The sequence below is a fragment of the Pongo pygmaeus genome, chromosome 20 (assembly GCF_028885625.2).
Source record: "Pongo pygmaeus isolate AG05252 chromosome 20, NHGRI_mPonPyg2-v2.0_pri, whole genome shotgun sequence".
Lineage (NCBI taxonomy): Eukaryota > Metazoa > Chordata > Mammalia > Primates > Hominidae > Pongo > Pongo pygmaeus.
Genome location: NC_072393.2, coordinates 41,815,345 through 41,827,099, shown reverse-complemented (window position 1 = coordinate 41,827,099; position 11,755 = coordinate 41,815,345). Strand labels below are relative to the sequence as shown.

The 11,755-nt window shown below is 44.1% G+C and overlaps 1 pseudogene; it reads right to left on the bottom strand.

The window, feature by feature from the left end:
* Nucleotides 1-8,146: 8,146 nt before the first annotated feature.
* Nucleotides 8,147-9,414, bottom strand: LOC129019554 (peroxisomal succinyl-coenzyme A thioesterase-like; annotated as a pseudogene).
* Nucleotides 9,415-11,755: the final 2,341 nt, after the last annotated feature.

The window sequence follows — 11,755 nt, the reverse complement described above, 5'->3', positions numbered from 1 at the left end:
GGTGGTGCGTGCCTGCAGTCCCCGCTACTTGGGAGGCTGAGGCATGAGAATCATTGAACCCAGGAGGTGCAGTTTACAGTGAGCCAAGATCAAGCCACTGCACTCCAGCCTGTGTGACAGAGTGAGACTCTTGTCTCAAAAAAAAAAAAAAAAAAAAGATAAAATAAGGACAACAGTCATATAGGATTAGGACCCACCCTAACTACCTCATTTTAGCTTAATCATCTCTTTGAAGGCTGCACCTCCGAATACACTCACATTGTGAGGTACTGGTGGTTACAGCTTAAACATACGAATTTTGGAAGCATGCAATTCAGCCCATCACATTATCTCACGTAGTTTTGTTTGAATGCTGTCAACAAGCTTTTGGTTTTGCTGTCTGATTGCTCTATTTTTATTTGGGGATTTTGGAAGATTCAAAAACTACTGCTGGAGGCACAATTTTTCTAGAATCTTGGTGCTTCTGTTTTTGTTTTGTTTAATCAGCTTTATTGAGGGAAAATTTGCATGCAACAAAATTTATCAATTTTAAGTGTACAATTTGATGAGTTTTGACATACATGCAATCATGTAATTATTACCAGTGAACCTCGAAAATCTGAGAGCGGTCTCAGTTAATTTAGAAAGTTTATTTTGCCGCCGGGCACGGTGGCTCACGCCTGCAATCCCAGCACTTCGGGAAGCCGAGGTAGGCGGACCATGAGGTCAGGAGTTTGAGACGAGCCTGGCCAACATGGTGAAATCCCGGCTCTACTAAAAATAAAAAATAAAAAATAAAAATAAATAAATTAGCCAGGCATGGTGACGGGCGCCTGTAGTCCCAGCTACTCAGAAGGCTGAGGCAGGAGAATCGCTTGAAACCGAGAGGCAGAGGTTGCAGTGAGCCGAGATCTCGCCACTGCACTCCAGCCTGGGCGACAGAGTGAGACTCCGTCTCAAATAAAAAAGAAAGTTTATTTTGCCAAGGTTGAGGACATGCGTCCGTGACACAGCCTTAGGAGGTCCTGATGACACATGCCCAAGGTGGTCAGAGCACAGCTTGGTTTTAAACATTTTAGGAGGATATGAGACATCAATCAATATATGTAAAATGAACATTGGTTCGGTCCACAAAGGTAGCACAGGTCACAGGTAGGTGAGAGACAAACGGTTGCATTCTTTTTATTTATGGCTTTTTTTTTTTTTTTGAGACGCAGTTTCACTCTTGTCTCCCAGGCTGGAGTGCAGTGGCATGATCTCGGCTCACTGCAATGTCTGCCTCCCGGGTTCAAGCGATTCTCCTGCCTCAGCCTCCTGAGCTGGGATTACAGGTGCCCACCACGACGCCCAGCTAATTTTTTTGTATTTTTAGTAGAGACAGGGTTTGGCCATGTCTTGAACTCCTGACCTCAGGTGATCCGCCCGGCTTGGCCTCCCAAAGTGCTGGGATTACAGGCATGAGCCGCCGTGCCTGGCCATGGTTGCATTCTTTTGAGTTTCTGATGAGCCTCTCCAAAGAGGCAATCAGATATGCATTTATCTCAGTGAGCAGAGGAATGACTTTGAATAGAATGGGAAGCAGGTTTGTCCCAAGCAGTTCCCAGCTCGACTTTTCTCTTTACTTTAGTGATTTTGGGGGCCCAAGATGTGTTCCTTTCACAACCGCAATCATGATATACAGAACTTCCATCAACTCAGAAAGCTCCCTCATGTCCTTTTTTTTTTTTTTTTTTTTTTTTTTTTTTTTTTTTTGGAGAGTCTCACTGTGTTGCTCAGGCTGGAGTGCAATGGCATGATCTTGTCTCACTGTCCCACTGCACCTTCTCTCCCCACCTCCAGAGTAGCTGAGACTACAGCGCCACTGCGCCCAGCTAATTTTTGTATTTTTAGTAGAGACAGGGTTTTACCATGTTGGCCAGGCTCCTCTCGAACTCCTGACCACAAGTGATCTGCCCACCTCAGGTTCCCAAAGTGCTGGGATTACAGGCATAAGCCACTGCACCCAGCGCCTCATGTTGCCCAGGCTGGAGTGCAGTAGCACAATCTCAGCTCAATGCAACCTCCACCTCCCAGGTTCAAGCGATTCTCCTACCTCAGCCTGCCAAGTAGCTGGGATTACAGGTGTGCACAACCATGACCAGCTAATTTTGTATTTTTAGTAGAGATAGGGTTTCTCCATGTTGGCCAGCCTGGTCTCCAACTCCTCACCTCAGGTGATCCACCTGCCTCAGCCTCCTAAAGTGCTGGGATTACAGGCATGAGCCAGGGCGCCCGGCCACTCTTGCACTTTTGCAGTCTGGCTCCTCCCCAATCCCTGCCCCAGCCCCTGAAGGCCACTGTTCTGCTTCCTGTCCACAATAGTTGTACTTTTTCTAGAATTTCATATAAATAGAATCATACAGTATGTAATCTTTTATGTAAAGCTTCTTGTACTTAACATAGTGCTTTTGAGATTCATTCATGTTGTTGCATATATCAGTAAATTATTCTTTGTTTTCTGAGTAATATTGCATTTTTTGGACATCTTCCAATTTGTTTATCTGTTTACCAGTGGACAGAGAATGGGTAGTGTCCAGTTTTTGGCAGTGTGAATGAAACTACTATGAACATTCAAGGACAAATCTTTTTTTTTTTTTGAGACGGAGCCTCACTCTGTCGCCCAGGCTGGAGCGCAGTGGTGAGATGTTGGCTCACTGCAACCTCCGCCTCCTGGGTTCAAGCGTTTCTCCTGCCCCAGCCTTCTGAGCAGCTGGGATTACAGGCATGCGGCACCATGCCCACCTGATTTTTGTACTTTTAGTAGAGACAGGGTTTCACCATGTTGGTCACACTGGTCTCAAACTCCTGACCTCGTGATCTGCCCACCTCAGCCTCCCAAAGTGTTGGGATTACAGGCATGAGCCACCGCGTCCGGCCAATAATTTTTTTTTTTTAAAGGAAAATAAGTGCTAGTAAGACTGTAGCGCAATTGGAACTATCATACTTTGTTTATGGAAATGTAAATGGTGTAGCTGCTGTGGAAAAAAGTTTGGTGGTTACTCAATAAATTAAACATAAAATTACTGTATGACTCAGGAATTCCATATATATATATATGCTTTGTGCATATGTGTGTATATATATATAAATATGCTATATATTATTTTTTAAAGACTTCTTTTTCTTTAAGACAGAATCTTGCACTGTTGCCCAGGCTGGAGTGCAATCTTGGCTTACTGCAACCTCCCCTTCTTGAGTTTAAGTGATTTGCATGCCTCAGCTTCCCAAGTAGCTGGGATTACAGGTGCATGCCACCATGCCCAGCTAATTTTTGTACTTTTAGTAGAGCAGAGTTTCACCATGTTGGCCAGGCTGGTCTCGAAATCCTGGCCTCAAGTGATCTGCCCACGTCAGCCTTCCAAAGGCCTGAGATTACAGGTGTGAGCCACCATGCCTGGTCCACTTATATATATTGAGTATATACCTAAAAGAATTGAAAATGAGTGTTTAAACAAAAACTTGTCCACAAAGTTTATGGCAGCAATATTCACAATAGCCAAAAGGTAGAAACAACGCACTTCTATCTACTGATGGATCAACAAAATGTGGTACATTCATACAATGGAATAGTATTCAGCTAGAAAAAGAAATAAAGTATTGATGTATGCTACAGCATGGATGAATATTCAAAACATGCTAAGTGAAAGGAGTCAGACATAAAAGGGCTCATATTGTATGAAAGTATCTAGAACAGGCAAATTCATAGAGACAGAAAGCAGATTAGTAGCTTCCATGGCTGGAGGAAGTAAGGAATGGAAAAAAACTTAGAAGATATGTGGATATATTAGTTCGTTTTCACATTGCTATAAAGAACTGCCCGAGACTGTGTAATTTATAAAGAAAGGAAGTTTAATTGACTCACAGTTCCGCATGGCTAGGGAGACCTCAGGAAACTTACAATCATGACGGAAGGGGAAACAAGCACGTCTTACATGGCAGCAGGTGAGAGAGAGAGTGTGCAGGAGGAACTGTCAAACACTTTTAAAACCATCAGATCTGGTGAGAACTCACTCACCATCACAAAAACAGCATAGGGGAAACTGCCCCTATGATCCAATCACCTCCCATCAAGTCCCTCTTTCAACACATGGGGATTATGGGGATTACAATTTGAGATGTGATTTAGGTAGGGACACAGAGCCGAACCTTATCAGTGGCTTTTATTTTTATTTTTATTTTTGGGGGGGTGGTGATTAAATATTCTGGAACTAGATAGTGGTGATGAAAGAACACTGTGAATTCAGCCGGGCACGGTGGCTCACGCCTGTAATCCCAGCACTTTGGGAGGCTGAGGCAGGTGAATCACGAGGTCGGGAGTTCAAGACCAGCCTGGCCAACACGGTGAAACCCCGTCTCTACTAAAATACAAAAATTAGCTCGGTGTGGTGGCGGGCACCTGCAATCCCAGCTACTCGGGAGGCTGAGGCAGGAGAATGGCTTGAATCCGGGAGGCACAGGCGGAGGTTGCAGCGAGCCAAGATCGTGCCGCTGCACTCCAGACTCCAGACTGGGCAACAATGCAAGACTCTGTCTCAAAAAACAAAAACAAAAACAAAAAAACACTGTGAATTCACTAAGTGCCTCTAAATGTTATGCTTTAAAAATGCTTAAAAATGGTGACTTTTTATATTATGTATATTTTGCCACAATAAAAACATTTTTATTGCTTTCCTGGTGTTATGACATGGAACTTTTAACTCCCGCTCACCCATCCTTTATCCAGTTCTACCCGAGCACCACAGCCCTCTTACATCTTATGTCCCTGCTGACTTGGCTCTGTCTTATTAGCCCCATGGCTAAAGCTCTCATCCTGCTGGTCACCAACTCTCCTTCATTACCTTCTCACAATAGACATTTCTTATATCTTCAGGCTATCCACAATTGTGACCCCACTTGTAATCAAATCCACAAAGGTACAAAAGATACAAAAGGGAATCTGGCATACAAGAACTATAAGTAAGACCAGCTGGAATTGAGAAAGAGATTACTGTTCCCTGAACTCATTGCTGTTCCCTGAAGGGTGGAAGGTGGCCTTTTCCTTGGCTTCAGGGAGATATGTATTGTGTGTTACACTGAGTAGACCATGAACCAAGATACTTAGTGTGTGGCTTTTTTGGCATAGAAGTTTTTGGAATGACTATCAGCAAATAGCATCCCAGAAAGAGACTTTCAGTTCCAAATGATTTAATTGAAAAGTTCTACCAACTCATTCAGGTTAAGAATAATTCCAATCTTACATAGTAAACTTTCCCAGAGAATAAAAAGGCAGAAACAGTGACTTCTTTAATGAAAATATGATCACCTGTAATCCCAGCACTTTAGGAGGCAGAGATGGGTGGATCATGAGGTCAGGAGTTCAAGACCAGCCTGGCCAACATAGTGAAACCCCGTCTCTACTAAAAACACAAAAATTAGCTGGGCATGGTGGCATGTGCCTGTAGTCCCAGCTACTCAGGAGGCTGAGGCAAGAGAATCTCTTGAACCCAGGAGTTGGAGGTTGCCATAGGCTGAGATCATGCCACTGCACTCCAGCTTGAGCAACAGAGAGAGACTTTTTCTCAAAAAAAAAAAAAAAAGCAAAGAAAGAAAATATCACCTTGATTTCAAAATCTCTCAAAGACAGTATGAGAAAAGAAAATTACGGGGCAGTTGTATTCATGAAGGTAGATGCAAAGTTCTTATCTAAATCATTAAGGAAACAACTTTATTAATTTTTAGCCAACTAGATTATGACCAATTTGAGATATTTATTCCAGAAATGCAAGTTTGACTTATTATTTAAAAATCAGTTAATATGATTCCCCACATTAACGTATTAATTTAGAAAGAACCCCAGGATCATCTCAAAAGATACAGAAAAGATGATAGAATTTCAAATCCAATCATCATCAAGCCTCTTGGAAAAATAGAGATACAAGGAAACTTCTAAGAAAGGATATCCAGGGAGAAATTTAAGCGCATTTTTTGATGGGCACGGTGCCTCACACCTGTAATCCCAGCACTTTGGGAGGCTGAGGCAGGAGGATTACTTGAGCCCAGGAGTTTGAGACCAGCCTGGGCAATATAGTGAGACCTCATCTCTACAAAAAATTTTAAAAATTAGCTGGGTGTGGTGGTGCTTGTCCCAGCTACTCAGGAGGCTGAGTCAGGAGAACTACTTGAGCCTAGGAGTTAGAGGCTGCAGTGAGCCCTGATGGCACCATTGCACTCCAACCTAGGCGACAGAGGGAGACCCTGTTTCAAAAAACCAACAACACATTTTTTACTTAATGATGAAATGCCGAAATCTTTCCCTTTAAGATCAGGACCAAGGCAAGAAGGCCTGCTACCATCACTGCTAGTCAACAGTGTACTGGCTGCATCACTTGGTGACCAAAAAAGGCTCTATCATCTGCAATGCTTCTCGTTCTGTGCTAATAATAAAATGTTACTCCAGCTTCACACTAATAAAGTCATTCCAGTGTGAAGACACTGGTTGAGTCTGACATATTAATGTCACATGTCTCTTTCTGGAGGGTCATGTATTGTGAACTCTTTAGTGATAAATGGAGGTGAAGACAGGAGAACAGGTCTGGAGGCAGGGAACCTAAGGCCATTCCCGCTGACTTCTTAGAACTGAATCAAAAGGAAAACCCCGTCTCTCCACACCCAAGTAACAAAAGGATCAGAGGCTACTACCTTTGCACTGTGTCGCAGATGAAAAATAGAAAGTACCTCTGATTGGTCCCCTCCTGCAATCAATCAGACATTTGCATAGGGCGTAACTTTGTAACTACCTTTTAGTCTCTGATTGGTCCTGCCTTCTGCAACCAATCAGACTGGTTGTGGGCCACTCCTTCATTTACATAGGGTATAACCAAGTAACCAATGGGAAGCCTCTCGAGGGTATTTAAACCCCAGAAAATTCTGTAACCAGCACTCTTTGAGGCTTGAGCCTGCTCCCACTCTGTAGAGTGTACTTTGATTTCAATAAATCTGTGCTTCTGTTGCTTCATTGTTTTGTGGCTTTGTGCATTTTGTCCAATTCTTTGTTCAAAACATCAAGAACCTGGATGACTACCATGAGACAAGAACTTAGCTTAAATCCCTACTACACTAATAACAATTACTAGATTTCTCTACCTCTGTAAAGATTTCAATTGCTATAAAAACATTTACATTTCTAATATACAGCTTTTCTCTTATGGAGACGCTTTGGTGAGTGTAAAGATTTGACTTTCAATGGAAACATTTACCACACAGTAATATGTGTATGGCTTCATTTTTTCCATACTCTGCATTTATTTGGTTCCTTCCCTGTGAAGACTTTTTGAGTATCAGGAAGCATTGATTGAAAGCCAAACACCTCAATACATTTATCACATTAACTTAGTTTTTCTCCCATCTTGAATGGATGAGAATTAAGCTGTTTAAATTTATTATATATAAAACATGTATTAGGTTTCAGACTGATGTGAACACTCTGTCTATCAAGGCTTGACACTGATAAGTACATTTCTAAAATGTCATTTAATTTCCAATTGCAAATGTCCCCAGTGTTATCTCTCTTAGGTATTTCCTCTGTGGCCTCTCCGGGCGGCTACCTTGTGTTTTGAGGAGATTGCTGTGCTAGATAGAGGCTGTAACTAAGCAACTTGTCTTTACCTATATCTATGGGAAAATTAAGTTACATGTATGATACTTTGTTCAGAGATTTCTAGTTTACTAATTTTTTTTTTCTTGAGACAGAATCTTTCTCTTGTCTTCCAGGATGGAGTGCAATGGCATGATCTTGGCTCACTGCAACCTCCGCTTCCTGGGTTCAAGTGATTCTCCTGCCTCAGCCTCCCAAGTAGCTGGGATCACAGGTGCCCACCACCACTCCTGGCTAATTTTTGTATTTTTTGTAGAGATGGGGTTTCGCCATGTTGGCCAGGCTGGTCTCGAACTCCTGACCTCATGATCTGCACGCCTCAGCCTCCCAAAGTGCTGGGATTACAGGCGTGAGCTACTGCGCCCGGCGGATTTTTTTTTTTTTAAATGACAAAGACATGGCTTTAATGTTATCCAGGAGACAGCTGATTCACATAGGGTTATTGAACACTAGAATCTGATCTTGACTCTCTCATGTCAACAACAGACAAATGCATTACAATTTAGGGAAAGCTGTTTTCTGGGTACCTCCCAGGTGTTTGCAGAAGAAGGCTAGAATTTGCTGCCAGGCATCTACCTGGGCCTTAGAATGAGCCCTGGCTCCCCAACCCACATCATGTGTTTGTTCAGTAATTTGTGAAGGGAAGCTGGGCGCAGGGGGAAGTAAGGAGGCTCAGTGTAAAGCCCAGTCCCAGGGTAACAGATGATCTGGGGTTTTTCCTTTCCATGGGCCTGTAACCTTTCAGAGACTGTTTGGGCATACAACTCACTCTTCCAGTTATGGTCATCCTGACCAACAATGAAAAGGATGGGGCCCTGGGCCTTCTCTACTGAAATCATGCTGGGGTTCTCATACCCTCCTACAAGATCATTCCTTATATCCACGATGTCCACGAGGCCTGAGAAAGCTACCCTGATTCTCCTCAGGTCATAGCCCAACGGTGGAATGCTATTCTGCTTATAGTTTATGCCTCTGTTCCCACTGATCCCGGATCCATTGATGGAAACTGTGTCTGAGTCATTCTTCAAGAATGAGGCCATTGAGAGACAAATATCAGCTCCTAGAGAAATGCCCCAAGGCCCAATGCCTGGGCCTTTTACCTGGGGATGTTGACGCATGTAGCATAGGGCTTCTTCGAAGTACTCCAGGGGTATGTTGTCCACATTCTTGCGGAGATCTTCAAAGTTATAATAAGCTAGAGCGAACATGGCAAAGCCATGGCCAGCAGGGAGGCTGGCTCGATATTCCAACAGGCTCCCTCCAATACCAAAGATGCCAGTGATCCCTAGGAAGGGTCCAGGTCCTGGCGGCAGGAAGAGCGTGGCGCGCACCCGGCCCGCGCGCACCGAATCGCGCCGCACCCCCTGCGGGAGGAAGTCGCGCTCGTGCCGCGCCTGTCACAACAGCCGTCCAGGCTCGGGGTCGTGGCCGTCCAGCACCTCCAACTCCACGATAAAGGGAATCTATACCTCCCGCTTCAGAAAGCGCCAAAAAGGCTTCTTGGATTCCATGGCCCACAGCAGCCCCATGGACTCGAGCCCCACGAAGCTGCCGCCCAGCACGGGCGCGCGCTCCAGGTCCAGCTCGCCGCGGGCGTCGGCGCAGTAGCGCGCGTGGGCCCGGAAGAGCCCACCCTTCTCGTCGCGCAGGGACGCGCGCGCAGCGTGACCAGCTGCTCCGAGGCCAGGCCGCCCTTGGCGATGCGCACCGGCTTGTCCCGGCAGCCGCGGCCCGCGGGCTCCAGGGATCAGCGTTGCTGACATCTCGGAGCCGGAGCGGGGAATCCTAAGGTCAAGGTCCGAGGCCCGTCCAAGATCGTGGCAAGTGCGCCGATTGTCCAGAGGACATCCGGCGTCCCCTGGTGCCGGGAGCGGCCGGTGGCTGAGCAGTCCCAGAAAGCGCCTGGGACTTTAGACCAGTTAACCCGGCGCCCTGGACTCGTCTGAGGCAAAAGGAGCCAGACTCCTCTCCTGGGTCCTCTCCTTGGGCCCCGGGGAGCGCAGACTTTTTTTTTTTTTTTCCTTTTTTTCTTTTGAGACAGGGTCTCGCTCTGTCGCCCAGGCCAGAGTGCAGTGGCCGATCCATAGCTCACTGTAATCTCGATCTCACAGGCTCAAGCTATCCTCCTGCCTCGGCCTTCCGAGTATGTGGGACTACAGGCATGAGTCATCAGCCATCACGCCTGGCCTGATTTTTTTTTTTTTTAACTTGGAAAAAATATATACTTCACTCCCACAAAGTATTATTTTAGACTCCTGCCCCATTATTCCTAGAGAATTACAATTTCCAAGTAAAGTAAAAACAAAAAAGTAGTGAAGACAGAAGAGTATTTAACCATATCGCTGTAGAAAATTTTATTGAATATTCTAAGGCATGTACTTGTCCTTTTTGTGTCTGTTGGTAGAAAAAGAATAAACATTAAACTCAGCTTAGTATTTCCAAAGTAGTAAGAAACACTTTTGCACATAAGGATACTTTGGGAAACCTTGTTTCCCCCACTGTATTTACACTGAGTGAGTAACAAGGCTCTGTAAAGACGCAGGTGAATTGGTCACTAGCAGGCAAGGCAGACATCAAGCACTGTAAGAAATCAGAGACTGACTTCAAAGAAAACTCAGCGTTTACTGATAAATTGTGTTATTACCCCATCAATGGCTAGCCTTCATGCCATGAAAATGCATCCATGTTAATGATGTCACTGTCTTACCTAAATGCAGATGATAGCTGCCATGATATAGAAATGACATTGAACTTAAGGAAAACACTACACTGTGCAAAATCCTTGTTAAAACCAAACGTCATAAATGCATTTGAAGCAGAGTGTCTAAGCCACGTAAAATCAAACCCTTGATAGTTATTAGCTGGCCTTCTTCTATAAAGAAAGCTTTCTTTTTTCTTTTTGCTTATTTAATGGGGTACAATCAATTATACACATAATTGGTGGCATAGGGAAAATATTTCAAGTAGTTTTTAAACACTAGCTGTATAACTAAGAGGGACATATAAAAACAGGGATTGGCAAACTTTTTCTTTAAAGGGCCTGATAGTAAATACAGTCAATCTTCATTCACAGATTCTGTATTTGTGAATTCATCTACTTGCTAAAACTTTTTTATAAACCGATAGTCAATATTTGCAGCACCTTTGTGGTCATTTGTGGACATCTGAAGAGCGGTGAACATTTTTGAGTCCCTTAACAGGCATGTTCTCAGCCAAAGTCAAACAAAGTGATCCTCTATCTTCTTATTTCAGCTCTCATACTGTAAACAGGTACCCTTTTTGCAGTCCATTTAGTACCTTGGCCTCTCATATTTTTGCGCTTTTTTGCTGGTGATTTTGCTGTTTCAAAGGGACCCCAAATATAGTAGTGCTAAAGTGCTGTTGATGTTCCTATGAATGAGAAAGCGGTCATGTCTTATAGAAAAAATACATGTGTTAGATAAGCTTCATTCAGGCATGAGTTATGGAGCTGTTGGCCATGAGTTCAATGTTAATGAATCAATAATATATATTAAGATGTTTAAATAGAAACACAATAAGGCCATGCGCGGTGGCTCATGCCTGTAATCCCAGCACTTTTGGGAGGCCGAGGCGGGTGGATCACCTGAGGTCAGGAGTTGGAGACCAGCCTGGTCAACATGGTGAAACTCCGTCTCTACAAAATAAAAAAATCAGCTGGGCATGGTGACATGCATCTGTATTCCCAGCTACTCTGGGGGCTGAGGCAGGAGAATTGCTGGAACCCGGGAGGCGGAGGTTGCAGTGAGCCAAGATCCCACCACTGCACTCCAGCATGGGTGACAGAGCAAGACCCTATCTCAAAAAAAAAAAAAAAAAAAGAAAGAAAGAAAGAAAAGAAACACAATAAAATAAGCTTATGCATTCATTAGTTGACTAAAATGTGACCAGATGCTTACAGGAAACTAACCCTGTATTTCCCCTAGAAGCAGTGGAATGGTATTCACTAATTCCGTGTTTGCAGCAAGTTTATAGACCATAACTACTGTGAATAGTGAGAACTGACTGTATTTTAGGCTGCGTGGGCCATCTGGTCTGTGTAACTACTCGAGTCTGTCCTTGTAGCTCAAATATAGCAATAGACAG